The sequence below is a fragment of the Phoca vitulina genome, unplaced genomic scaffold (genome assembly GCF_004348235.1).
Source record: "Phoca vitulina isolate PV1807 unplaced genomic scaffold, GSC_HSeal_1.0 scaffold10, whole genome shotgun sequence".
In the NCBI taxonomy this organism is placed as follows: domain Eukaryota; kingdom Metazoa; phylum Chordata; class Mammalia; order Carnivora; family Phocidae; genus Phoca; species Phoca vitulina.
The window spans coordinates 19,684,635-19,710,653 of NW_022589713.1; positions in this window are offsets into that span (position 1 = coordinate 19,684,635).

Sequence of the window (26,019 nt, forward strand, 5' to 3'; positions counted from 1 at the left end):
TGGGCTGATAACAGCATGAGAGCCAATTATGTGCATCTCTTCCTAACTCTTCATTAGTGCTTTGAAATTAACCATGGTGGGAATATTTACACCTTGGAAATAGTTAAACACTACAAATCAAGACTTTTTCTTTTTTCCTGGAGAGCTGGTTCTTAAACATTTACCAGCACACCACTGTTCAGGGTGATGAGATATAAAATCTTACCAGCCTGAGACAATGTTCTCATCAATGTGCAAACATTTTACGCTGCTATGAAAACTAGGAACATGTCAGTTGGAGTCATATGCTACCTTTGGGAGACCAAACCTTTCAACTGCCTTGCTTTAAGTATTACAGCTGTCATCCTAGAATTTTTCATTTACCAATATAACCCTTAATCCACCTATAAAATATGATTCACATAATGAATCCAGGTATTTCACCCAGTGCTAAAATCCAAAAGCAATTAGCCTTTTTGTTTATTTCATGTGGGAGTTAGACTAAAAGCTAAATGAACATACAAAAAAAGAGCCAGGCATTGGTCCAAATGTCTGAATGATGTACTAATTAAATTGTATGACAACACTGCTATCTTTATACATACATTTTATTACAGGTTGGGGAATCAGCCAGGCCTTCCAAGACAGCCTCCAAGAGAGCACTTCTTTAAAACTAGAGGAGCGGTACAGGGTAAGGTTTTGTGAGGCAGATTTAGCTACACATTCAGAAAGAACAGGTAAGACTTTGAGTGAGATTTGAAAAAGCTCAATTTTTCTCCTCTCTGTGTTATAATATGATCTTAATCCAGAGTAAGAGTTAAAAAGTCTGCTTATTCATGTATTCACTAAATAAATATGATGAAGCTTGGGATCGATGCTGGGTATAATACAAAATTAACAAGACCTGATCCAGGCTCCATAAAAGTCCTCAAATAGCCCCAGTCTGGCAGAGAAGTGTATATTTATGAGAATGAGGTCCCTAAATGTAACCTAGGACTCATAGGTTTCTTGTGGGTCCTGGGAGGGATTGTTAATGCTACCTGGGATAAAAGGGGGGGCAGTTTACTGAAAGGCTCCCAACCAGAAAGTGGATTGGAGTGTATTTCTTTATAGATTCTTTCATCCTACTTTATATGCTCCCATGAAAACTTAATGAAATATGTATTGTGAAGTAGTTTGTTTCCAAAACTCATGCTGCTGTTTTTGTTTTTGTTTTTGTTTTTTTTTACAAGGAAAACCTAGAAAGAGTAGTAACCACAACAATGGTCATTATACATGGAGGCTTTCTAGGGGCTAGAAACTGCTCCAAGAACTTCCCTACATACAATTTATTTACATTTAATCTTCACAACAACACTGGGATGAGTATAGCTGAGCAAAGCAAAGCTTAGTGAGTGATGGAGGTGGCCTTTGAATCCAGAGGGCTAGTGCTCCCCATCATCATTATCTCTTGAGAATTACACAGCCAAGTGCAAGGGTGCCATCACAGATCTCACCCTACTTATCATAAGATCATCTCTGTATGTTTCTATTCTTTAAAGACATTGTCTGGTACAGCAATAAATAAATTATGAAATGAGCTTTGGGGTCCACCTTGAGTCTTCCTCCTGGAGGCTATGGCATGGAAACAAATTGCCTCTTCAGTCTTAGCTGCCACTACTCTCCATCCCCATGGAGGACTCATATGTTACCTAGACCTGTCTCCATGCTCATCTGTTGCCTCTGACAGATAGCACTGCTCTCACCCACTGGTGTTCTGTAACTCTGCTGTTTCCTCAAAATACCCACTTGGTGGCTTCTCCAGCCATCACAATTCTCTTGCCCCAATTCCCTCCAAAGAGGGACACAGGCTCCTCCACTGCTCTCATAAGAAGCAACCCTGGGACTCTCTAGGACAAATCTGCCTCAGGGGTCCTGACTAGCTCTTGAACATCAAGTACTAGAACAGGCACCCATAGTAATCTCCAGCCCTCCTCACCTGAGTCCAGTGCCTCCCTCTCCCTATTCTCAAGAGAGACAAAGAGTCCCCTTTTCCAATCCAAGCCCATGAGAAGCTCCCAGGGAGGAACATTTATTCCCTTAAAGGGAAACCCCACACATGGCCCAGACACAAGGGGTAGCATGCTTCACAGAGTGTGGGCCAGTCAAGCTTAAATAGCATCATGTATGGGACCCAATAGAACAGTCCAAAACGTATCTACATTTAGAGAGGAGAAAAAAGCATTTCTTTAAAGGTTCAAGAGCATGTTCCCATGCACATTTTATCCAATTTGCATTAATAATTAGGACACCTAACATCTCGGATGGAAGCAACTATAATCAGATTTTTGGAGAATTCATAGTTTCTCTACACAGCAATGGGTACTCCAGGCCAATTCGCGAAAGCAAATTTGAAAATCTGTGTTGGAAGAATTGGAAGGACCTAAGAGGCTGTTGGGAGCCATGAACCAGTGTCTTCAGCCTGTCATCTGTCCTCAGTTTTCCATCTCTGTGCCCCATCTGCCCACACCCACCCCCACCTTACCACTCACCTGTCCTGCAGCCTCCACTCCCCCCAGGATCAGCAGCCCATGCTGGGCTGGGCACCAACTCAGCCCTGCTAACTTTCTCCTGTAGAAGAGCCCCTTCTTCTTCCCCAACTGCCTCCAGCTGGGGCAGACACAAATGGAGGGAACATTTTTTAAAACACTGTTAGGAAGACAAAGAAAACCTGTAAGTTAACACTTCACAGAATTTTTCCGAAGTTATTAAAACCATCTCAAATTGCTGCAAACTTCACAGTAAAAAGTCCTTATAAATCAATACATTTGTCATTTGGTAAATTCAGTGAATTGGTCATTTGAGGAAATTTGCAAAACAATCTATAAATATTAAAATGTTGTCAATAGTAAGATGACATATATTAGAATAATACAAAAAATAAATAAGTATAACCTAAGAAAATTTTATATGAAATGCATAGGGGTGCCTGAGTGGCTTAGTCAGTTGAGTGTCCAACTCTTGATTTCGGCTCAGGTCATGATATCAGTGTCGTGAGATGGAGCCCCGGCCTGGGCTCTGCACTCAGAGGGGAGTCTGCTTGAGGATTTCTCTCCCTCTCCCTCTGCACACCCCCATGCTCACGCTTGTGCTCTCTCTCTCTCTCTCAATTAATAAATAAGTAAATCTTAAAAAAAAAGAAAAGAAAAGCATAAATTTTAGTTATATTCAGAAAAAGTATATATCCATTTATTTAACAATATTACTGGGTACGTTTTATGAGCCAGGCCTTACTCTAGGAACTTGGGAAATATCAGTGAACAAAACATTCTTGCCTTCATAGGATAATAAACATAATAAATGCTATGGTGTGTCAGAAGAAAATGAGTGCAATGGGAAAATAAAGAAATGTATAGGGTAAGGGAATCAAATGCAGAAGGGGAAAAGGCAGTTGGATGGACAATTCAGGAAAACTATATTAACTGAATATATTCAGGAAAACATCAAAAATATTCATAAACTATATTCAAAAAATTCACATTCATGAAATATATTTAAGAAAAATAATTCTCAAAATAAATTTAAAAGGCAAATCTGTAAATTTAGCAAATTCAGCAAATTGACTCACTTCCTTGCATTTGTATAATAAAAAGACCCATTCTAGAGACTTTTTCCGAATGAACAGTCTACCCCAAGAATGAACTGATGACTCTTAGAACAAAATTGCTAGCAACTTCTAACATTATTTTTCTTCTGCCCCACCAGCACCCAACTTCACCCATTCAACAGCAGTGAGCATTCCAAGTCACTGTAGAAAAAACATAGCTGCCACAGTTCCAAGGAGGATGCTCAGGAAGAGCTGGGGTAGTCCTCAGTGTGGGCAAGCAGACTAACATAAGCAGAGAGGAGAGGCAGCAGCTGGGGAGCTCTTTCAGAGATAAGACTACAGCCTATACTTCCTTATACAGGGCCTAGCACACAGTAGTTGCTCGATATAAGTTTGTTGAATAATGATGGTAACATTCTGCCTTGTGTCAAACAGGTGCTGAGGAGTTATTTGCCAGTGATGACAAGGTATTCCATGCAAGGAAGGAGGGAATGGGCATGGTCTACGTAGGGCACAGGGAGAACACTGGCCTGGCTACAGTGGAAGAAGGTGTGTTGAATGGTTGGGGATAATATTTGGGCAGGTGAGCCTGATACTACCAGCTAGAAACCAGACATGGAACAAGAGAAAGAGAGAGAAGTGGTTCTTTGTCTGGGGGCTGTGGGATTTATCAAATTCTGATGTGCACACAGATCGCTTGAAGAATTATATCGAAATGCAAATTTTGATGTAGCAGATCTAAGTTGAGGCCCGAGATTGTGCATTTCTAAAAAGCTCCCTGATGCTGCTGGATCACACTTTGAGTAGCAAGTCCTAGATAGTCCACACAGACTTCGAAAGTCTGTGAACTCCCTAAAATGACCTGCAAAATGCTGTATTCTGTACACAAGTGCATTTTTCTATAGAGAAGCCACAGTTTTCAGTAGATTCCCAAAAGGGTCTATTATGGGTTGACTTGTGTCCCCCAAAAAAAGATACATTGTAGTCCTAATCCCTGGTGCCTATGAATATGACCTTCTCTGGATATAGGGTCTTTGCAGGTGTAACTAGGTTAAGATGAGATCACTTGAGTAGGCCCTAATCCAGTGTGACTGATGTCTGTGTTAGAAGAGACACAGGGAGAATGCTGTGTGACAAGTCAGCACTGACACAGCTACAAGCCAAGGAACTCTAAGGATCCCCAGCAAATCACCGGAAGCTAGGAAGAGGCAAGGAAGAACTGTCCCTTACAAGTTTCGGAAGAAGCGTGTCTCTACTGACATCTTAATCTGGGGCTTCTAACCTCCAGAAGTGTAAGATTCCTGTTGTTTTGAGTCACCTAATTATTTGTGGTACTTTGTTACAACAACCCTGGCAAACTAAAACAGGGTCTAAGACAGACACAAACACACACACACACACACACACACACACACACACACACACACACAATGTCCAGAGTTAAGAATTATCATATAGAGACAAGGATCATTCATGATTTTGAGACTGAAGCTGGCAGCCATAACTGGCGACTTGCAACTGCTATCCCTCCCACTTACATTTGCTTCCTTTCTTAAACCCTAAAAATGTCTTCTTCCCCAGTCAGATCTCTTTCTCTGGGATCTCCAGCTTTTCCTTCTCCTTAAGGCTAAAGGAAGATACACATTCTTTCTGGACTTCTACTCCCAAAGAGCCTGCTATTTTCTCCATCACCTAAAAAGTGGAGAAACTGAAGCTTATGGCTTTTCTTCCTGCCCCAGGTTTTGTCTTCACCTCGGTTCACACAGTCTGGTTCCCCTTCTTTATTCTTGTCTTTCCTTGGCTGTGAGGAGAGAGGCAGCCTTCCCTCTGCAGATGAGTAGATTTAAAACCTTGAGGTATTCTGCCCCATGACTTACCTGGACTCCCAGATTCTCTGAAATGAGGACCAAGACTCAGATAACTAGCTGTGTTTCTAGGAATTGCCTCTGCCTCCAAGCACCTTCTGTCCTCCACTGTGTCTGGGATCTTAGGAAGTCTGCTTCCCACATCTGTAATTATGATGGCCACTGCCACCATCACACTTCTCATCTTTTGCTGAGAGGGAAGAATAAAAAGAAGGAGAACAAGCATTTACTGAATATACAGTACATGGTTTCACATACATTTTCCCTGTTAACTCTCATGTACACAAGGTGAGAATTAGTACCATTATGCCATTGATCTCATCTTCCACACTAGGATACCATGTCACAGGGCTCACAAAGAACAGAACCAAGATTCCAATCCAGTTCTGTCTGCTCCAAAGCCCACTCTCTCCCCACCACTCTAAGCTGCCTGAATGACGCTGAGCTAAATAGTTAAATCAGGGGAAAACATAAAACGAGTCAGGCTCAATTCTGTTGTTCCAGGATGTTGTCTTTAAAACAAATATATTTTGGTGTCATGTAAATACAAGCACCATCTGTCGTGTGCGTGCTATATGTCTGATCCACTTATTCTATCTGATGCAGAAATAACCACCATCAGCTATTCGACAGACAAAACAACCAGAGCAGCAGTTTTCCACTGGTTGTTAGGAACACAGGCATAGCTTTAGCTTTTCCACAATAATCCCCAACTCTGAATTTGCAACACCCCAGGGTATTTCCAGTCACTGTAAGGGATTTTGAAAAATTCTTTTAAAATTCTCAAAACTAAATAAGTGTCAATGTACTTTAAGAAATAAAGAGGCTCTGCACCATACTTTTCAGAAGACAGGAGGAGGCTGCATGGGGAAGGCCAGCAACAGTGAGAGCTGTCATAATGACCACAAGGAGGAGGGTGGGTCTGTTTCTGTTTCTTCACTTAGGTGGCCCTCTCCCCCAAGAAACAGGTTAATATGTTATTCTTGCTTATAAATAGGCATAAAGACCTTGATGTTGATGTGAGAATATATAAGAAAAAAAAATAACCCTGGAAGCCTACAAAGATTTCTGGGTGAAAGGTAGAACATGAAGCTAATTTTGTTTGGAAAAAGGAAAGCTAAAAAGCAAGGCTGTCATATGCAGGAGTGACAAATAAGCAGCACTTACGCTCCCACTTCTGTTTCCCTTACTGGTGCCAGACACCACTCAATAATCACAGAACTTTAGCGCCAAGCTAGGACAGAGCCTCAGAATCCTTCTCAACACAACTCTCTAGGGAAGCACAGGAAATCTATTGGCCATATCCCTGAAATAGAGCAGGCTACTGATCAGCATATTGATATATACTGTTACAGCATGCAGGACAAACAGGACAGTAGAGCAAGTACCCAGACCCTATCTCTCTCCCCCTCCTTTCCCTTGCCTTTCAACTTCTTAATTTCTCTGTCATTTCTAGACAAACCTATCCTTTTCAAATTGTTCTAAATTTGTGTTCATTTTTATCACTGGGCATCCACCTACCTACACTTTCTCTCATAGATATGCAACAACTAAAGTGACGTAAGACATGGCCTCAGCCTATGAGTCTAAGGAACTCACTTTGAATCCACCACATTCTGGCTCTCAGACCCTGGGTGAGTCCACTGTCTCATCTTTAAAAAGAAGATACTTGCAGCAATTTCTTCACATGGTTATTATTAATATCAAATGAAACATAAAAGACCTCACACATACCCAGAATGAATAGACATTCAATAAGTGTTAGTTTAATCTGAGGAAACAATAGGTGAAGATATTTCAAAACAAACTCTCCACCAGAGTTTTAAAAAGTATTCTGACCTACCATGTTACTGATATTGAACACTTTTTCTTGAAATCAGCTGGGGCCTCCCTATCCCTTGAGATTTAGGCAAAATTAACATGAGCTTTACTTTGCAGAGCCATAGCCTTTGGAAACCCAAAGCCTTTCCCACAGTCTCCATGGATTCCAGGGGCTCAGGCTCATGTTCTCAGGACCTCCTTTCCCTCCTGATGTCCTATGACCTCACACATAGACTCTGCTCAAAATCTCCTCAGCCAAGAAACAAGCTTAGCTCATCTGCCAGGAAAAAAAAGTGTGTGTGTGTTCAAAAAAAGCTTTTGGGAGCAGGAGAGACCTTGTCTCTTCCAGTTTGTCACTGATACTGGCTGCAGTTCCCAGGAATATGGTTATCCATTTCCAGCCTCTGTGTGCTAAGGGCCATCATACTACACATCCTAGAGTACAGGACATAAAGCAACCTCCCAAGAGTCTCTCATGTGCCATCCACATCTCGTCTACAATGCATGGTCACACATTTTAAGCCATGACAGCCTGTGGGAGTACAGACTGCCCCAATGTGGCAGTTCAGCCAGCCTGAACCTCTTAGATTTCTTTTAGATTTCTCATATGTAGACTGAGAAAGTTGGAGCCACCATCGTCCCCCACCCTCACCTACCTGCAACCTGCAGAGAGCCTGAACCTCCTTGAAAACCATTCCTCTTAAGATGAAGGTGTTGTATTCCCACCCATCCACCCCATGACCTCCTAAATATCATTGGTTCCACATACTCTTCTTGACCTATCCCACTCCCCTATCAAGAAATGAAGATTTTCCCTCTCCTTGAAATTAGACAAGCCATTATGACCATCTCAACAATAGAATATCCAGCAGAAGTCACATCACATGACTTCTAAGATAAGGTCATAGTAGACAATATGGTGCCTTTATGGCTCTCTCTATCCAGAATTCTCACTCTTGGAATCCAGCCACCATGTTGTAAAGAAGCTCAGGCTACTTAGAGAGACCATGTGTAGGTGTTGTGGCAAACAGACCCAGCTAAAATCCTAGCCAACAGCCAGCATCAGCAGCCAGACATAGGAGTGAGCGAGCCTTCAGATGGTCTGAGCCCATCTCTTCAAGCTGCCCCAATGAAGTAGAGAAGAAAAGAACTATTCCTGCCAAACCTGTCCCAGTTGCAGATTCATGAGCAAAATAAATTTTGTCCTTGGTTTAAGCCACTTAGTTTTAGAGTGGTTTATTTTGCAACATTAGATAACCAGACCAAGTATGCCTATCAATTATATAAATGTTGACACTCCATACTTCAAAACTAATTGGTTAGTCACTAGCCATTCCTGGGAGTTAGGAGTCAGCACTCTGGTGCCAGAACATGTCCCAGCCCCAGAAATACAAGAGCCAGAACCACATCTGCTCACTCTCCAATCTATGCTGGCTGGGATCAACCCTTAAAAGCCAGATAAGAGTGGTTCCAATGTCCTCCCTAAGATTTTCATAAGGTTCCATATAACCTTCTTCCTCATAGTCTTTCCTGAATCTATGCTTCTGTTTTTACTGAATTAGTTCCATCAGTGGGTCATTTCTTTGAAGTTAATAGAAGTTAACCTCTTTCTCTGATGTTTACCAAAAAAGTCCCATAAGTCTTGATCTGTGAATCAGACATTACTGGGTGTTTGGACAAACGAAGGTGATTTATACAGCAGAACTAGAAATTGAATTTTAGACAGCCTAATTTCTTTCAGGCACCCATCCTGGCCACCTCAGGCCATATAGAGACCTAAATCTCTCCAGATTCAGATCTCTCTCTCTCCACTTTCACCTTTAACATGTTTCACTCCTCACTGCCTTCCACCAGGAACTCCATGTCCAAATATGTTACTTTTCTTTCTACTGGGTAGGTCAGTAGCTCTCAAACTTAACCTTGTATCAGAATCAACTGCAGAGCTTGTAAAACACAGATTTCTGGGCCTTACCTCAGAATTGCTGATTTGGTACATATGGGATAGGACCTGAGAAGTTTTATTTATAACAAGTTCCCAAATGATACTGATGCTGCTAGTCTGGGGACCACACTTTGAGAAGTACTGGTATACTTCCCTCCAGCCCTACCAGGTCTAGCTCAAGTCTACCTTTGTTCATCAGCTGATCAGAAAGGAGCATACAAATAGCTGCCCCCCTCAGAAAGATGCTTGAAAGTACCCAGAAATCACTTCTGCTGTAGACATCAGTTATGGTTTTAATTAGAGTAATTTTCCCCTCCAGTTTGTTTGAGAAGCAATATAAGTTAGTCACATTGGTTTAGAGCTGGCTCTATGAGTCACTAGTTGTGTAACCTTGGCCATGTTATTTGTCTCTGAGCCTGATTTCCTCATATGTAAAACTATGGACGATAATGCTTACTGCTTAGAGCTGTACAAGTACTAACAGAGTTAATGCATATAAATGCATATAAAAAATAATCCCTACATGTTAGTTATTTCCTATTTGTTCCACAAACCTTGACCAAGCCCCTGCAGTATTTCAGACACCCTGCTGGGTACTGGAATAAGAGATGAAGCCATATAATAGGAGACGGGAAGGACAGTAAACAAACACAGGTTGTCAGGTTTATGCTATAGATGAGCTCTTGAAGCCCTCTCATAATTCGAGATAATTCCTCTTAGAAATAAAAGTTAAATGGGGAATGCATTCTAGGGGCACATAAATCTACAAACATTGTAGAATAATGTGTTCTAATGCAGCTTTTTATTTTCTTAGCATTAGCTCTAATATTTTGAGAGGGCTTGTTCTTACATTAATAGCACATCATGGCAGTTGTGAGGCCTCCTCATAGTATTTTATCACTTCTAAATTCTATTCCAAAGTTATTGATCTTTCTGGTGTGTTTTTCATCACTTGTACAAACATCACCTAATGAATGCTTAGATGACTTTGCTAAATTATAACAGCTGAATGTTAAAATAACAGGACAATAGTCACCAAAAATTATTCACAGAAGTTCAAGTGCTTGAAAACAACAGAAGGGCCACAAAATGCAGATGCCAGAGATCAGCTACAGTGGTGCTGCCATATGGCAGCAACAAAAACACATTTTCCACTTCCTGGGTCCTCCAAGTCTGTGATGAATGCTTTGTTTTTTGTTTGTTTTGTTTCTATGTAACAATTATTTTAATTTTTTTTTATTTTAATTCCAGTATACTTAACATACAGTGTTATATTAGTGTCAGGTGTACAATATAGTATTTCAACAATTTTATACATTACTCAGTGTTCAAAATAAGTGTATTTATAATCCCCTTCCCCTGTTTAACCCATCCCCCTAATCATCTCCCCTCTTTAACCATCAGTTTGTTCTCTATAGTTAAGAGTCTGTTTCTTAGTTTGTCTCTTTTTTCTTTTGTTCATTTGTTTTGTTTCATAAATTCCACATATGAGTGAAGTCATATAGCATTTGTCTTTCTCTGATTGACTTATTTTGCTTCCCATTATACTCTCTAGCTCCATCCATGTTGTTGCAAATGGCAAGATTTCATTCTTTTCTAAGGCTGCATAATATTCCTGTGTGTGTGTGTGTGTGTGTGTGTGTGTGTGTGTGTGTGTATGTACCACTTCTTCCTTATCCATTCATCTATCAATGGACACGTGAGCTGCTTGCATAGTTTGGCTATTGCAAATAATGCTGCAAATGCTGTAAATAATGCTGCAATAAACATAGGGGTGCATATATCCTTTTGAATTAGTATTTTTGGATTCTTTGGGTAAATATCCAGTAGGGCAATTACTGGATCATAGGGTAATTCTATTTTTAATTTTTTATGGAACCTTCCAAAGTGGCTGCAACAGTTTGCATTCTCACCAGCAGTGCACAAGGGATCCATTTTCTCCACATCCTTGCCAACACTTGTTGCTTCTTGTATTTTTTATTTTAGCCATTCTGACAGGTATGAGGCAACTTCTCACTGTAGTTTTGATATGCATTTCACTGGTGATGTTAAGCATATTTTCATGTGTCTGTTGGCCATCTGGATGTCTTCTTTGGAGAAATGTCTAGTCATGTCTTCTGCCCATTTTTAATTTGGGTTTTTTTTTTTTGTTTTTTTTTTGGTGTTGAGTTGTATAAGTTTTTAATGCATTTTGGATACTAACTCTTTAACAGATATGTCATTTGCAAATATCTTCTCCCATTCAGTAGTTTGTCTTTTAGTTTGGTTTATTGTTTCCTTTGTCGTACAGAAGATTTTTACTTTCATGTAGTCCCAATGGCTTATTTTTGCTTTTGCTTCTCTTGCCTCAGGAGACATCTAGAAAAAAGTTGCTATGGCCAATGTCAGAGAAATTACTGCCTGTGCTCTCTTCTAGGATTTTTACGGTTTCAGGTCTCACATTTAAGTCCTTAACCCATTTTGAATTTATTTTGTGTATGGTATAAGAAAGTGGTCCAGTTTCATTATTTTTTATGTTGCTGTCCAGTTTTCCCAACACCATTTGTTGAAGAGACTGTCTTTTTCCCACTGCATATTCTTTCCTGCTTTTTTGAAGATTAATTGACCATGTACTCACGGGTTCATTTCTAGGTTTTCTGTTCTGTTCTACTGATCTAAGTGTCTATTTTTGTGTCAGTATCACACTGTTTTGATTACTACAGCTTTGTAATATAACTTGAAGTCTGGGGCACCTGGGTGGCTCAGTTGGTTAAGCATCTACCTTTGGTTCAGGTCATCATCCCAGGATCCTGGGATCGAGTCCCGTGTTGGGCTCCTTGCTCAACAGGGAGCCTGCTTCTCCCTCTGCCTGCCCCCTGCTTGTGCTCTCTCTCTTTTTCTCTCTCTCTCTCTGACAAATAAACAAATAAAATCTTAAAAAAAAAATTGAAGTTTGGAATTGTGAAGCCTCCAGCTTTGCTTTTCTTTTTCAAGGTTGCTTTGGCTATTTGGGATCTTTTGTGGTTCCATACAAATTTGAGGATTGTTTGTTCTAGCTCTGTGAAAAATGCTGGTGGCATTTTGATAGGGATTGCATTAAATGTGTAAATTGCTTTGGGTAGTATTGACATTTTAACAATATTTTTTTCTTTCAATCCATGAGCATGGAATGTTTTTCCATTTCTTTGTGTCCTCTTCAATTTCTGTCATTAGTGTTTTATAGTTTTCAGAGTACAGGTCTTTCACCTCTTTGGTTAGGTTTATTCCTAGGTATCTTATGATTTTTGGTGCAATTGTAAATGGAATTGATTCCTCAATTTTTCTTTCTGCTGCCTCATTATTAGTGTATGGAAATGCAACAGACTTCTGTATATTGATTTTATGTCCTGTGACTTTACCAAATGCATGTATCAGTTCTAGCAATTTTGTTGGTGGAGTTTTGGGTTTTCTAAATATGGTATCACGTCATATGCAAATACTGAAAGGTTGGCTTCTTCTTTGCCAATTTCGATGCCTTTTCTTTCTTTTGTTGTCTGACTGCTGTGGCTAGGACTTCCAGCACTATGTTGAATAAAAATGGTGAGAGTAGACATCCTTGTCTTATTCCTGACCTTAAGGAAAAACCTCTGTTTTTCATCATTGAGTATGATGTTCACTGTGGGTTTTCATATATGGCCTTTATTATGTTGAGGTATATTCCCTCTAAACCTACTTTGTTAAGAGTTTTTATCATGAATGGATGCTGTAATTTGTCAAATGCTTTTCCTGTACCTACTGAAATGATCATATCGTTTTTATCCTTTCTTGTTGATGTGATGTATAATTTGATTGAATTTGTGAATACTGAACCACTCTTGCAGCCCAGGAATAAATCCCACTTAATCTTGGTGAATGATTTTTTTTAATGTATTGCTGAACTCAGTTTGCTAATATTTGTTGAGGCTTTTTGCATCTATGTTCATCAGAGATACTGGCCTGTAGTTCTCTTTTATTGTAGTGTCTTTATCTGGTTTTGGTATCAGGATAATGCTGGCCTCACAGAATGAATCTGGAAGTTTACCTCCTTCTATTTTTTGGAATAGTTTGGGAAGAATAGGTATCAACTTAAAATCTCTGGTAGAATTTACCTGTGAAGCTGTCTGATCCTGGACTTTTGTGTGTTGGGAGTTTTTTAACTGCTGATTCAATTTCATTGCTAGTAATCACTCCATTAAATTTTCTATTTCTTCCTGATTCAGTTTTGGAAGGCTATCTATTTCTAGGTTTATCCATTTCTTCTAGATTGTCCAATTTGTTGGCATAAAATTTTTCATAATATTCTCATAATCATTTGTATTTCTGTGGTGTTGTTATTTCTCCTCTTTCATTTCTGATTTTGTTTGAGTCCTCTATCTCTCTCCTTTTTTTTTGGATGAATCTAGCTAAAAGTTTATCAATTTTGTTGTTCTTTTCAAAGAACCAGCTCCTGGTTTCATTGATCTGCCCTATTGTTTTTTAGTTTCTATTTTATTTCTGCTCTAGTCTTTATTACTTCCTTCCCTCTACTATTTTGGGGTTTTGTTTGTTCTTTTTGTGATGAGTACTTTGGTTTGGGTTATTGCTACTTTTCATTTAGCGGGAGTTGCATTACTTTACATTTTGTACGTAAGGTGACTATTAGTGTTTATTTTGCACTGTTTGAAGTTTGTCACTCAGATTCCCAGGAAATGTGTATCCCTTAATCACAATGGCCTGACAGACATGCTAAAGGTGCTGAGATCACTCTGGTGTGATTTACTCCCAGCATGGACCATGCCATCTTCTGTTCCTGCAACTGCTTCTTCCCTTCCAGGTGGGCTCATCTCTGTTGTCTCTGTGTGCTCTCATCAGACAAGCAAACTTCCTGCTAAAATAAAAGCCATAACCCCACGAGAAACACTGTGTTATGGGCTGCAGTCTGGAGCCAACATCTAGCTTCTGACAGTGAAAGCAATCAATCCCACAGGAATTTGTGGAAATTGAGAGAAATGTGTGTCCTTTCAAACACTTGACTATAATAAAAGTATTAAAAATAGCTAACCCCTTTCTAGTTTAAATATAGCCAGCTTGACAGCTTTTTAAAAGAATAAAATCTCTGATTATATTTTGAATATAAGTTTAGGATTATGATCCAGAATATTGTCAATTATTTAGTAACTAAAATTAGAATAAATCAGGCAGGATTCTAGAAGCTACATTTTAGGGAAGTTAGCATCTGCCTTTCCACTGATGTACATTTTTCTTTAGTAGTAGTATTTCAAATAGAAGCAAAATGCTTTCTAACATTATTTAATCTAAGCATACTCAAACTGTAGGAAAAAGAAAGGTACTTACTAATAATCCTAATTGTGATGATATATAGTATGGATCTAACACTGAGTGATTCCTGACATCCTAGACTTTTGGGAGTCTCTGATATCCAATTAAGGATACTCAATGAGAGTGTGTGGCAGAATAACCAGTGAGCTATTAATCGGTTCACACTATATCTTTCTCTCCTTATTCCACAAAAAAGACGATTTTTGTGTTATTTTGTCTCAGGGGTGTTTGTGTTACAGGACAGAAAGCTAGAATTAACTGAAAAGGCCCTCCTCCTAGCTCTTGTTCTGAAAACCAAGACTCTGAAGAGATTATACTCCCTCACTTCCTAGGGAGTAAGGGTAAAAAAGCTGCTGCTCCTGGGGGTGGGGGTGGGGGGCGGTGAAGCCAGAGTACCCACTAGCAATGGGGGCCAGGAATGAGAACATTCTCCAAAAGTCATAGCTTTCCAAGTATTTTCTTTAGGGAAATATGTTGACATGATTGCTGTTAAGAAAGTGAAGAAAACAGGGTCACCTGGACGGCTCAGTCTGTTACACATCCAACTCTTGGTTTTGGCTCAGGTCATGATCTCAGGACCGTGACCTCAGGGTCTGAGATTGAGCCCTGCCTCAGGCTCCATGTTCATCTCAGAGTCTGCTTGAGATTCTCTCCCTCTCCCTTCCCCTCTGCCCCTCCCATAGTTCATGCTCACTGTCTCTTAAATAAATAAATATGATGAAAAGTTATTGTAGTAAACTTGTGAAATATGCCATGAAAATGTTAATGGTCAGACCTAGGGAGAAAGCAGCCTCAGGAAGGAGCCTTTCCATTTTGTATGATTACTCTCCCTAGCAGACCTTAGAGGCAGAGGTCTCCCCTAGGCACTGGAGTATTGCTGAAAGCCTCAGCCCAGTACCTGCCCCTGGTGTTAGAACCTGGCCTTGCCTCCTGGTAGAGCTAAAAGAGGTTGGCCAGGACTGCAGTGTTTCTATGGAAAGCACTCTACTGAGTAAGCACAAGAGCAGCTGAGACACCTGCCTTCAAGGAAACACAAGGGCTTGGGCAATGAGCATCTCAGTAGCAAGCGGGGCACTGACCAACAAAAGCTCCTCCTCATATATTCTGGACTGGCTGGATTGGGCAAGACATCCTCCCACTGTGAGGAAAGGGGTCCCACCCTCCCATTCCTGGCCTGGCAGAAATACATGCATATTTTACAGCTATCTCCTTATGAGGCATCCTATATGACTAACCTAGCTATCTTTCTTCAGAGGGATTGAGGCTCTTATTACAGAATCATAATATATCAAAAATAGTAAAACCAATTAACACTAGACAAAAGGCCATAGGCAAGCACAGTTTAAAAGTGTCAGATATATCAAGTACTGGTGATGAACTCTATTCTTAGGCATATTTAAACTACATCAAATGTTAAATGATTAATTTGAGAACATTTCGTGGTTACTCAAACATTTACAGGAGGTTCCTATGTGCCAAGTACCATGAAAATATTAATCCTTAAAGTATGAAAAAAAAATTGTTCCTGCCCTCAAGGAGCTCACTGTCTCATCTGGGAGTAAGATGAACATTCAACAGAACCTAGAAAATGCTTTATAGAAGTATGCATATATTTCCATGGCAGCCTTATTAGGAGCAGAATGCCAAAGACAGATCAAATCCCTGACTTTAGGAAACTGTAAGTGAATTTCTGGGTTTTATTCAAACAAAAAAGGAAGAATATACTTTTCCTTCTTGTTTCGGTTTCAACCTTTTCAGAATTTTCTCAGCAAAAAGGTCTTTTCTAGATTTAAGAGTTCATGAGTCTTTAAATGGATTTCAAGAAATCAGTGAAGTAGGGGAGAGAGTTGTCATACTTGAGCTCCTTCCAAATAGTTTGAAACTTGTCTCTGTGGGAAAAAAACTAATTTTAGTCAAATTTTGTTTTTAAGGAATTGTTTCCTACCTCACAAGTGTAGAGCAGCATGGGATATTACTATACTTCATCGGGTAGCCTATAATCATCATCATCAAAGTGCTTTCCTATTGATAATATATTTTTAGACGTAAGCTTACATTATAATTATGAGCATCAATCCTTAGTACATGGCCTGGCTTGGGTTGAAAAAAATCAAAGAAAATAAAGTAGAAGAAAGTGTTTCCTTCAGTTTTATTCCAAATGTGATGGACACCAAAAACATGGTCCCTCTTGTGCAGCAAGTTTCTTCCTCAGTGGAAGCATAAATCCAGCAAAACCAGAGGAACAACTAGCATCTGTCCATTGTTAGAATGCCTGGTTGAGAATAGGTCATTTTTATGAGAAGTTAGGTCAACTAGAAAAAACTAGAGAAATTTACACCAACTCAACAGCCTGGACTTAGAGCATCCTCCAACAATGTTTATCACATGGCCAACCAAAAGAAGCCTTGCAACTGGGCAAACTCTGGAACCATCTGCCCTAAAGCAGTCAAGTAGATCTGTAGTCTGAGAAGAGAAAAAACACTGAAGCAGTGCCTCTGTCAAGAAGTATGACCCCATCTAGCTTTTCTTCTGTCCAAAAAAGGTCTTAGGGAATCTGAGTCAGACAAGTTCCCTTAAGCATTCAAATAAATGAAATGATGATTCTCAGTATAGCCAGTTCCTAGATTTCTGGGTACATATTACAAATGCCCATTTGCTAAGACCCCTTTTGAAGCATCAGATTCTTGGACAACTTTGAAATAATGAAATTTTTCTTTGCCAAGCAATACCTTGAAAGAAGAATATTCATGTGGTGGGTACAGATGGAGAACACTGCTGTTCCACAAAGCCTCCAGCTTCACCATGTTGCTGAAAAGGAAACTCTACATTAACTGCATACTGACTTTTTTCTAGATCCATGTGATGTAGACAATAATTCTAAAATAAGTCATGTCCACTTCACCTTAACAGAGTCAGAACCTTGAATCTTGCTTTATTAATGGATTTGTCAAGAAATAAATGCTGGGATTTCCACAAGATGTCATATAGGAAAATTCTGAACTCATCTTCCACAGACATACCAAATCTACAGCTACATATGGATCATTTCCCTCTGAAAAAGATCTGAAAATTAGGCAAAGCACCTCTTTATACAAAGGATAAAAAAACCACACTGAGATGGGAAGAAGAGGCAGAGACACAATCTCACCAAAACCCCACTCCCCAGTACAGCAATGCACAATGGAGAGGGATCTCACCAGCCCAGTGTTTCTCCTGGAAGAGTGAGGGATTGATGCCTCATATCAGGCACCCCACCCTCTGGGATTTGCACTAGAAAGATGATCTCCCAAAACATCTGGCTTAGAAAACCAATGGAGTTAAATCTAAGGGACCCAAAATGCTATAAGAAACTGACATTCCCCTTCTAAAGGGTTTGTATTTGGTCTCACTTGCCCCAGACCAAGCAAAAAAACAGCAATTTGAAAACAGAAATTTGAATTCCCTACATTTGAAGGGAATTTATTTACTGATCTAAAAGCTTCTACTAGAGAGGCAGTTGAAATTCTCCCTGGAGACAGAAGTACTGGCAGATGCCAATTTTCCACACTACACTTATCTGGCTAACATAAGTGAGTGAGCTCCAACGTGGCACCCTCCCTGCCCTGTTAAGACTGGAGGGGGTAAGCAATCACAGACCTATCGCACTGCCATGCTGAAGTCAGGGAGCATGGGTGGTGCAGTACTCCTCCTCCCTGGCTTGGGCAGGCGAGCGCCAATGATCATGGAGTTCTTCCACTCCCTAGCTAAAGTCAGCAATCGTGAGGATTATGACACTCCCCTACTCCCTGGCTGGGGCTGGCAAGCATAAAGGGTTATGGTATTCTACTACCAGCCTAAAGCTGGTGCACATGCATGGACAAGGCACTCTCCTGCTGCATTCCTAAAGCCTGCAGGTACATGCAGTCAAGACATTTTCCCACCATCTTTCTGAAGCCAGTGAATGTGCCCAGACCCCTATATTCTTCAGGCACCTAGCTAAACCCAGAGGGTACACACAGTCCACATAGGGGGCACTCCTTGATCACCTAGTCCTGGTGGCCAAGGGGGGTTTGGTTCCTAAACTCCACAGGAAGATAACAATTGGAAAGACAGTTCCTGGCATGCAACCACCCCCAGGGCACTGTACAGACAGTCTTCCTATGAAAAAGGCCGATTTACTTAGCCTGGAGCTTCAGCTTAAGGGATAGGCTTCAGACTTCCCACACATCTAGAGGCTATGGAAGCATTCCCAGGGAACATAAACGGAGAGACACCATCCTTGTGCACCCTGTTGCCCTCACTACAGCTCATTAAGACTTCCCAGAAAGGAGTTTATACACTCATCTGGAGCCCCAATTTTTTCTTTTAAGATTTATTTATTTATTTTGAAAGAGACGGGGGGGGGCAGAGGGAGAGGAGAGAGAGAATCTCAAGCAGACTCCCTGCTGAGCATGGCATCCAATGTGGGGCTTGATCCCACAACCCATGAGATCATGACCTGAGCCAAAACCAAGAGTCGGATGCTTAACTAATTGAGCTACCTGGGTGCCCCTCATCAGGATGTCCAATTTTTGCAATTGTCACTCAGGGGACACCTCCAGAACTCCTAGTCTGGAGCCCAGCAGGGATTATAAATGCAGCCCCACAGGACTGTATATATTTACATACTTTAAAAGCTGCTGCCTGAGGGTCTGGCTTCCAATCAGCCTGAAACTAGGTGCTAAATGAGATTCCTCCCCTTGGATCACTGACAGGTCTTGGCAAACCCTCAAAAATGGGGACATGTCAAAAATAAATTAGATGGTTTAGACAATCACAAAGGTTTGAGAGGCAACCAAGAACTAGGACATGGTTGAACAAGAAGGATCATCACCTACACATAGCCACCCCTTCATGACTGAGAAAGGTAGCTGTTTTGCCTAATACAGAGAAACATACACAGATAGTGAAGCAAAATGAGGAAACAGAGAAATATGTTCCAAATATGTTCCAAGAGAAAACCTCAGAAAAAGACCTTAACGATATGGAGATAAGTAATCTACATGATAAAGAATTCAAAGTAATGGTAATAAAGATGCTCACCAAACTCAGGAGAAGAATGAATCAGTGCAGTGAGAACTCTAACAAAGAAAGAGAAAATCTAAGTACCACACAGAAGTCACAGGGCTGAAGAATACACTGAAAAATACACTAGAGGGTTTCAAGAGCAGACTGGATAAAGTAGAAGAATGGATCAGCAAGCTGGAAAACAGGGAGTGGTACTCACCCAAACAGAGCAGAAAAAAGAAAAAAGAATTTTTAAAAAGTAAAGATAGCTTAAGAGACCTCTGGGACAACACTGAATGAAATAGTATTTGCATTATGGGGTCCCAGAGGAGAAGAAAGAAAGAGGCAGAAAACTTATTTGAAGAAATAATGGACAAAACTTCCCTAACCTGGGGAAGGAAACAAACATCCAGGTTCAAGAAACCCAGAGTTCCAAACAAGATGAATCCAAAGAGATCTACACCAAGACACAATATAATTAAAATGTCAAAAGTTAGAGAATCTTAAGGCAGCAAGAGAAAAACAAATTGTTACATACAAAGGAAACCCCATAAGGCTATCATCAGATTTTTAAGCAGACACTTTGCAGGATATAAGGGAGTGGTATGACATTCAAAGGGCTGAAAGGAAAAAAAACTTCCAATCAACAGTATTCTACCCAGCAAGGTTATCATTCAGAATTGAAGAAGAGATAGGGTTTTCCACACAAGCAAAAGCTAAAGGAACTCATCAATTTCTTGCAAGAAATTTAAAGGAACTACTTTAAGATGGAAAAAAAAACGGTACTAATCAATAAGAAGAAAATACTGAAAAAGTGAAAACCTTACTGGAAAAAGGTAAATATATACTAAAGGTAGTAGATTAGTCACTTCTAAATCTACTATGAAAGTTAAAAGACAAAGGTAGTAAAATTAACTAAAACTACAATAATTAGTTAAGGGATACATAAAAAAAAAAAGTTGTAAAATATGACACCAAAAACACAAAGGTTGGAGAAGTGAAAATGTTTGTAATATGTTCAACTTTAAGTTGCTATCAACTTAAAATAGACTATTATGTACCTAGGATGATAATGTGAACTTCACAGTAACCACAATCAAAACCTTATACTAAATACAAAAAGGAAAATGAGAAAAGAATCTAAACATAACAGTAAAGAAAGTTATTAAACTGCAAGAAAAGAAAGGAACAGAGAGGAAACTTAAAAAAAAAAAAAAGCCAGAAAATAACAAAATGCAAAAAGTAAATACCTATTAATAATTACTTTCAGTGTAAATGTACTAAATTCTCCAATCAAAAGATACAGAGTGGCTGAATGGATAAAACAAACAAAAAGACACATCTATATACCTCCTACAAGAGACTCACTTCATAAGTAAAGCCATCTACACACAGACTGAAAGTAAAGGGATATTAAAATATATCCCATGTAAATGGAAATGAAAAGAAAGCCAAAAAGAATGAAATACCTAGGAATAAATTTAACCACAGAGGTGAAAGACCTGTACATTGTACAAACTATGAGACACTGGTGAAAGAAACTGACAAAGAAACAAATACATGGAAGATATTCCATGGTCAAGGATTAGAATTAATATTGTTAAAGTGTCCATACTACCCAAAATGATCTAGAGATTCAACGTAATACTTATCAAAATTCCAGTGGCATTTTTCACAGAACTGGATAAAATAATTCTAAAAGTTATATGGAACCACAAAAAACCCTGAATAGCCAAAACAACCTTGAAAAAGAAGGACAAAGCCAGAGGTATCATGTTCCTTGATTTCCAAGTATACTACAAAGCTGCAGTAATCAAAACAATATGGTACTGGCACACAAACGAACACATAGATCAATGGAACAGAACAGAGAACACAGAAATAAACCCATGTATATATGGTCAATTAATTTTCAATAAAAGAGGCAAGAATAGGGCGCCTGGGTGCCTCATTTGGTTAAGTGACTGCCTTCGGCTCAGGTCATGATCCTGGAGTCGCAGGATCAAGTCCTGCATCAGGCTCCCTGCTCAGTGGGAGTCTGCTTCTCCCTCTGCCTGCTGCTCCCACTGCTCATACTCTCTCTCTCTCTCTCTCTCTCTCTCTCTCTCTGTCAAATAAATAAATAAATAAAATCTTAAAAAAAAAAAAGAGGTAAGAATATACAATGGGGAAAGGACACTACCTTTAGTAAGTGGTTTTGGAAAACTGGACAATTCCATGCAAAAGAATGAAACTTGACCATTATCTTACACCATATATAAAAATTAACTCAAAATGGATTAAAGACTTAAATGTAAGACCTGAAACCATAAAACCCCTGGAAGAAAACATGGTCAGTAAACTCCCTTACATTGATCTTAGTGATGTTTTTTTTTAACCTGACTTCAAAAGCAAGGGAAACAAAAGCCAAAATTGACAAATGAGACTACATCAAACTAAAAAGTTTCTACACATTGAAAGAAACCATCAGCAAAATGAAAAGGCAATCTATTAAATGGGAGAAGATATTTGCAGATCATGCATTCAATAAGGGGTTAATATCCAAAATATATAAAGAACTCATATGACTCAATAATAAAAAAAATCCAATCTAAAAATGGACAGAGGATCTGATTAGACATTTTTCCAAAGAATATGTACATAGGCCAACAGGCACATGAAAAGATGTTCAGTATCACTAATCATCAGGGAAATGCAAATCAAACCACAATGAGATATCACCTTATACTTGTCGAAGTGGCTATTATCAAAAAGATAAGAGACAATAACTGTTAGTGAGAATATGGAGAAAAGTACCCTTGTACACTATTGGTGGGGATTTAAATTGGCTGTCATTATGGAAAACAGTATGGAGTTTCCACAAAAAATTAAAAATGGAACTACCATATGATTAGCAATTCCACTACTGGGTTTGTGTCTGAAGAAAACAAGAACACTAATTGTAAAAAATATATGCACCCCTATGTTCATTGCAGCATTTACAATAGTCAAGATATGGAAACAATCTAGGTGTCCATCAATGGATGAATGGATGAAGAAGACGTGGTATATATATATACAAAGGAAGACCAGTCAGCCATAAAAAAGAATGAAATCTTTCCATTTGCAACAACATGAATGGACCTAGAGAGTGTTACAGTAAGTGAAATAAGTCAGACAGAGAAAGACAAATACCATATGATTTCACTTAATGTGGAATCTAAAAGAACAAAACAAACAAATGAAACAAAATAAAACCTAGACTCATAGGTAAAGAGAATAGATTGAAACAAACTGAGGGTTACAGAGGGAGGGGATGGAGGGATGGGGTAGCCAGGTGATGGGTATTAAGGAGGGCACATGTTGTGATGAGCACTGGGTGTTATACACAACTAAGGAATCGTTGAACACTACACCAAAAACTAATGATGTTGCTGGGTAACTGAACATAATAAAAAAAATAAAATTAAAAAAATTTTAATTTAAAAAATTTGAAAAAGAGAACTGATTGGTAATTGCCAGAGGGAGTAGGGTTGGGAGGAATGAAATGGGTGAAGGGGATCAAGAGGTACAAAATTCCAGTTATAAAATAAATAAGTCATAGGATATAATGTACAGCATGGGAAATGTAGTTAATAACATTGTGTTAACTTTGTATGATGATATATGGTAAACAGACTTATTGTGGTGATTGTTTCACAATGTATACAAATGTCAAATCACTATGTTGTATACCTGGAACTAATATACAGTTGACCCTAGAACATGGATTTGAACTGCACAGGTCCACTTATACAAGGATTTTTTACAGCACAGTACTATAACTGTACATTCTCTTCCTTAAAATTTTCTTAATTACATTTTCTTTACTCTAGGTTACTTTATTGTAAGAATATAGTATATAATACATATACAAAATATGTGTTAATTGGTTGTTTATGTTATTAACATAAGGCTTCCAGTCAACAGTAGGTTATTAGTAATTAAGTTTTCAGAGAGTCAAAAGTTATATGCAGATTTCTGACTGCACAGGGGTTGGCACCCCAGCCCCGTGTTGGTCAAGATCAACTATAATATTATATGTCAATTTTTATACTTCAATTTAAAAAAGAAAGAAATGCTAGAGTTCACTGGCTTTCTAAAGTACAAGTTTTGAAGCAATTGGTGAACTGCAGGCAGAAAGCTTTACCTTAAGTGACTAGCAAAGCCCATTCTTGGACTGATTTGACAAAGTTCTACTCATGACGTGAGAGACTTGATTGACATCTTGGGCCATCTGAATGAGCCATAACTCTCTCTTTTTTTTTTTTAAAGATTTTTATTTATTTATTTAACAGAGATAGAGAGAGAGCACAAGTAGGCAGAGCGGCAGACAGAGGGAGAGGGAGAAGTAGGCTCTCCGCCGAGCAGGGAGCCCGATGTGGGGCTCGATCCCAGGACTCTGGGATCATGACCCGAGCCGAAGGCAGCCGCTTAACCGACTGAGCCACTCAGGCGCCCCAAGCCATAACTCTTGACTCAAGGTCCAGCACATTGCATTATGGATGCTGCTGGAAAATTGTAAAGTCTCCTGACCAGGCTACCATTGTGGAGAGGTGTTTGGAGAAAGACAGCTGTGTGCTCCTTGCATTGTTGGAGAAAGGACATCTGGAGGCTGGAGCCAAGATTGAAAAGGCTCTGCTGGCTCTTGTGCAGGTACACGTGGGCATACAAAGAAAACCTTGAAGAATACTTCTGTTGAGTGACCTTAAAATTGAAATGTATGGTCCCGATTCTTTAATAATGACAAAGGCAACATTTATGATTCAGATATTGACAAAGTTGATCTCATTGAATTGAAGACAAAGAAAATAATATTACATGAATTCAGTTCAAAGTGTCTTAGACAATGCTCTATTCCTTGATACAAGCCTATCCTCATCTATCAGGATAATCTGTAAAAACTCTCTTTTGTTAGCAAATACTACTGTAAATTAGAATTTGCTATCCTTGTTACCACTAAAATGAAAAGTCTAAACTGATTAGATGTGAAAGATATTTGCATTATCGTGTCAAAAAAAAACTCTATAATTTTTTTTATTTTATTACGTTATGTTAATCACCATACATTACATCATTAGTTTTTGATGTAGTGTTCCATGATTCATTGTTTGTGTATAAAACCCAGCGCTCCATTCAGTACGTGCCCTCTTTAATACCCATCACCAGGCTAACCCATCCCCCCAGGCCCCTCCCTTCTAGAACTGTCACTTTGTTTCTCAGAGTCCATAGTCTCTCATGGTTCGTCTCCCCCTCTGATTTCCACCCCTTCATTTTTCCCTTCTGCTATCTTCTTTTTTTTTTTAACATATAATATATTATTTGTTTCAGAAGTACAGGTCTGTGATTCAACAGTCTTACACAATTCACAGCACTCACCATAGCACATACCCTCCCCAATGTCTATCACCCAGCCACCCCAACCCTCCCACACCCCACCACTCCAGCAACCCTCAGTTTGTTTCCTGAGATTAAGAATTCCTCATAACCTAGAGGGGAGTGGGGTGGGAGGATGGGTTAGCCTGGTGATGGGTATTGGGGAGGGCACGTTCTGCATGGAGCACTGGGTGTTATGCACAAACAATGAATCATGGAACACTATATCTAAAACTAATGATGTAATGTATGGGGATTAACATAACAATAAAAAAATTAAAAAAAAAAAGAATTCCTCATATCAGTGAGGTCATATGATACATGTCTTTCTCTGATTGACTTATTTCGCTCAGCATAATACCCTCCAGTTCCATCCATGTCGTTGCAAATGGCAAGATTTCATTCCTTTTGATGGCTACATAATATTCCATTGTATATATAAACCACATCTTCCTTATCCATTCATCTGTCGATGGACATCTTGGCTCTTTCCATAGTTTGGCTATTGTGGACATTGCTGCTATAAACATCGGGGTGCACGTACCCCTTTGGATCTGTACATTTGTATCTTTGGGGTAAATACTCAGTAGTGTAATTGCTGGGTCATACCGTAGCTCTATTTTCAACTTTTTAAGGAACCTCCATACTGTTTTCCACAGTGGCTGCACCAGCTTGCATTCCCACCAACAGTGGCGGAGGGTTCCCCTTTCTCCGCATCCCCTCCAACATCTGTCATTTCCTGACTTGTTAATTTTCGCCATTCTAAATGGTGTGAGGTGGTATCTCATTGAGGTTTTGATTTGGATTTCCCTGATGCCGAGCGATGTTGAGCACTTTTTCACATGTCTGTTGGCCATTTGGATGTCTTCTTCAGGAAAATGTCTGTTCATGTCTTCTGCCCATTTCTTGATTGGATCATTTGTTCTTTGGGTGTTGACTTCGATAAGTTCTTTATAGATTTTGGATGCTAGTCCTTTATTTGATATGTCATTTGCAAATAACTTCTCCCATTCTGTCGGTTGTCTTTTGGTTTTGTTGACTATTTATTTTGCTGTGCAAAAGCTTTTTATCTTGATGAAGTCCCAGTAGTT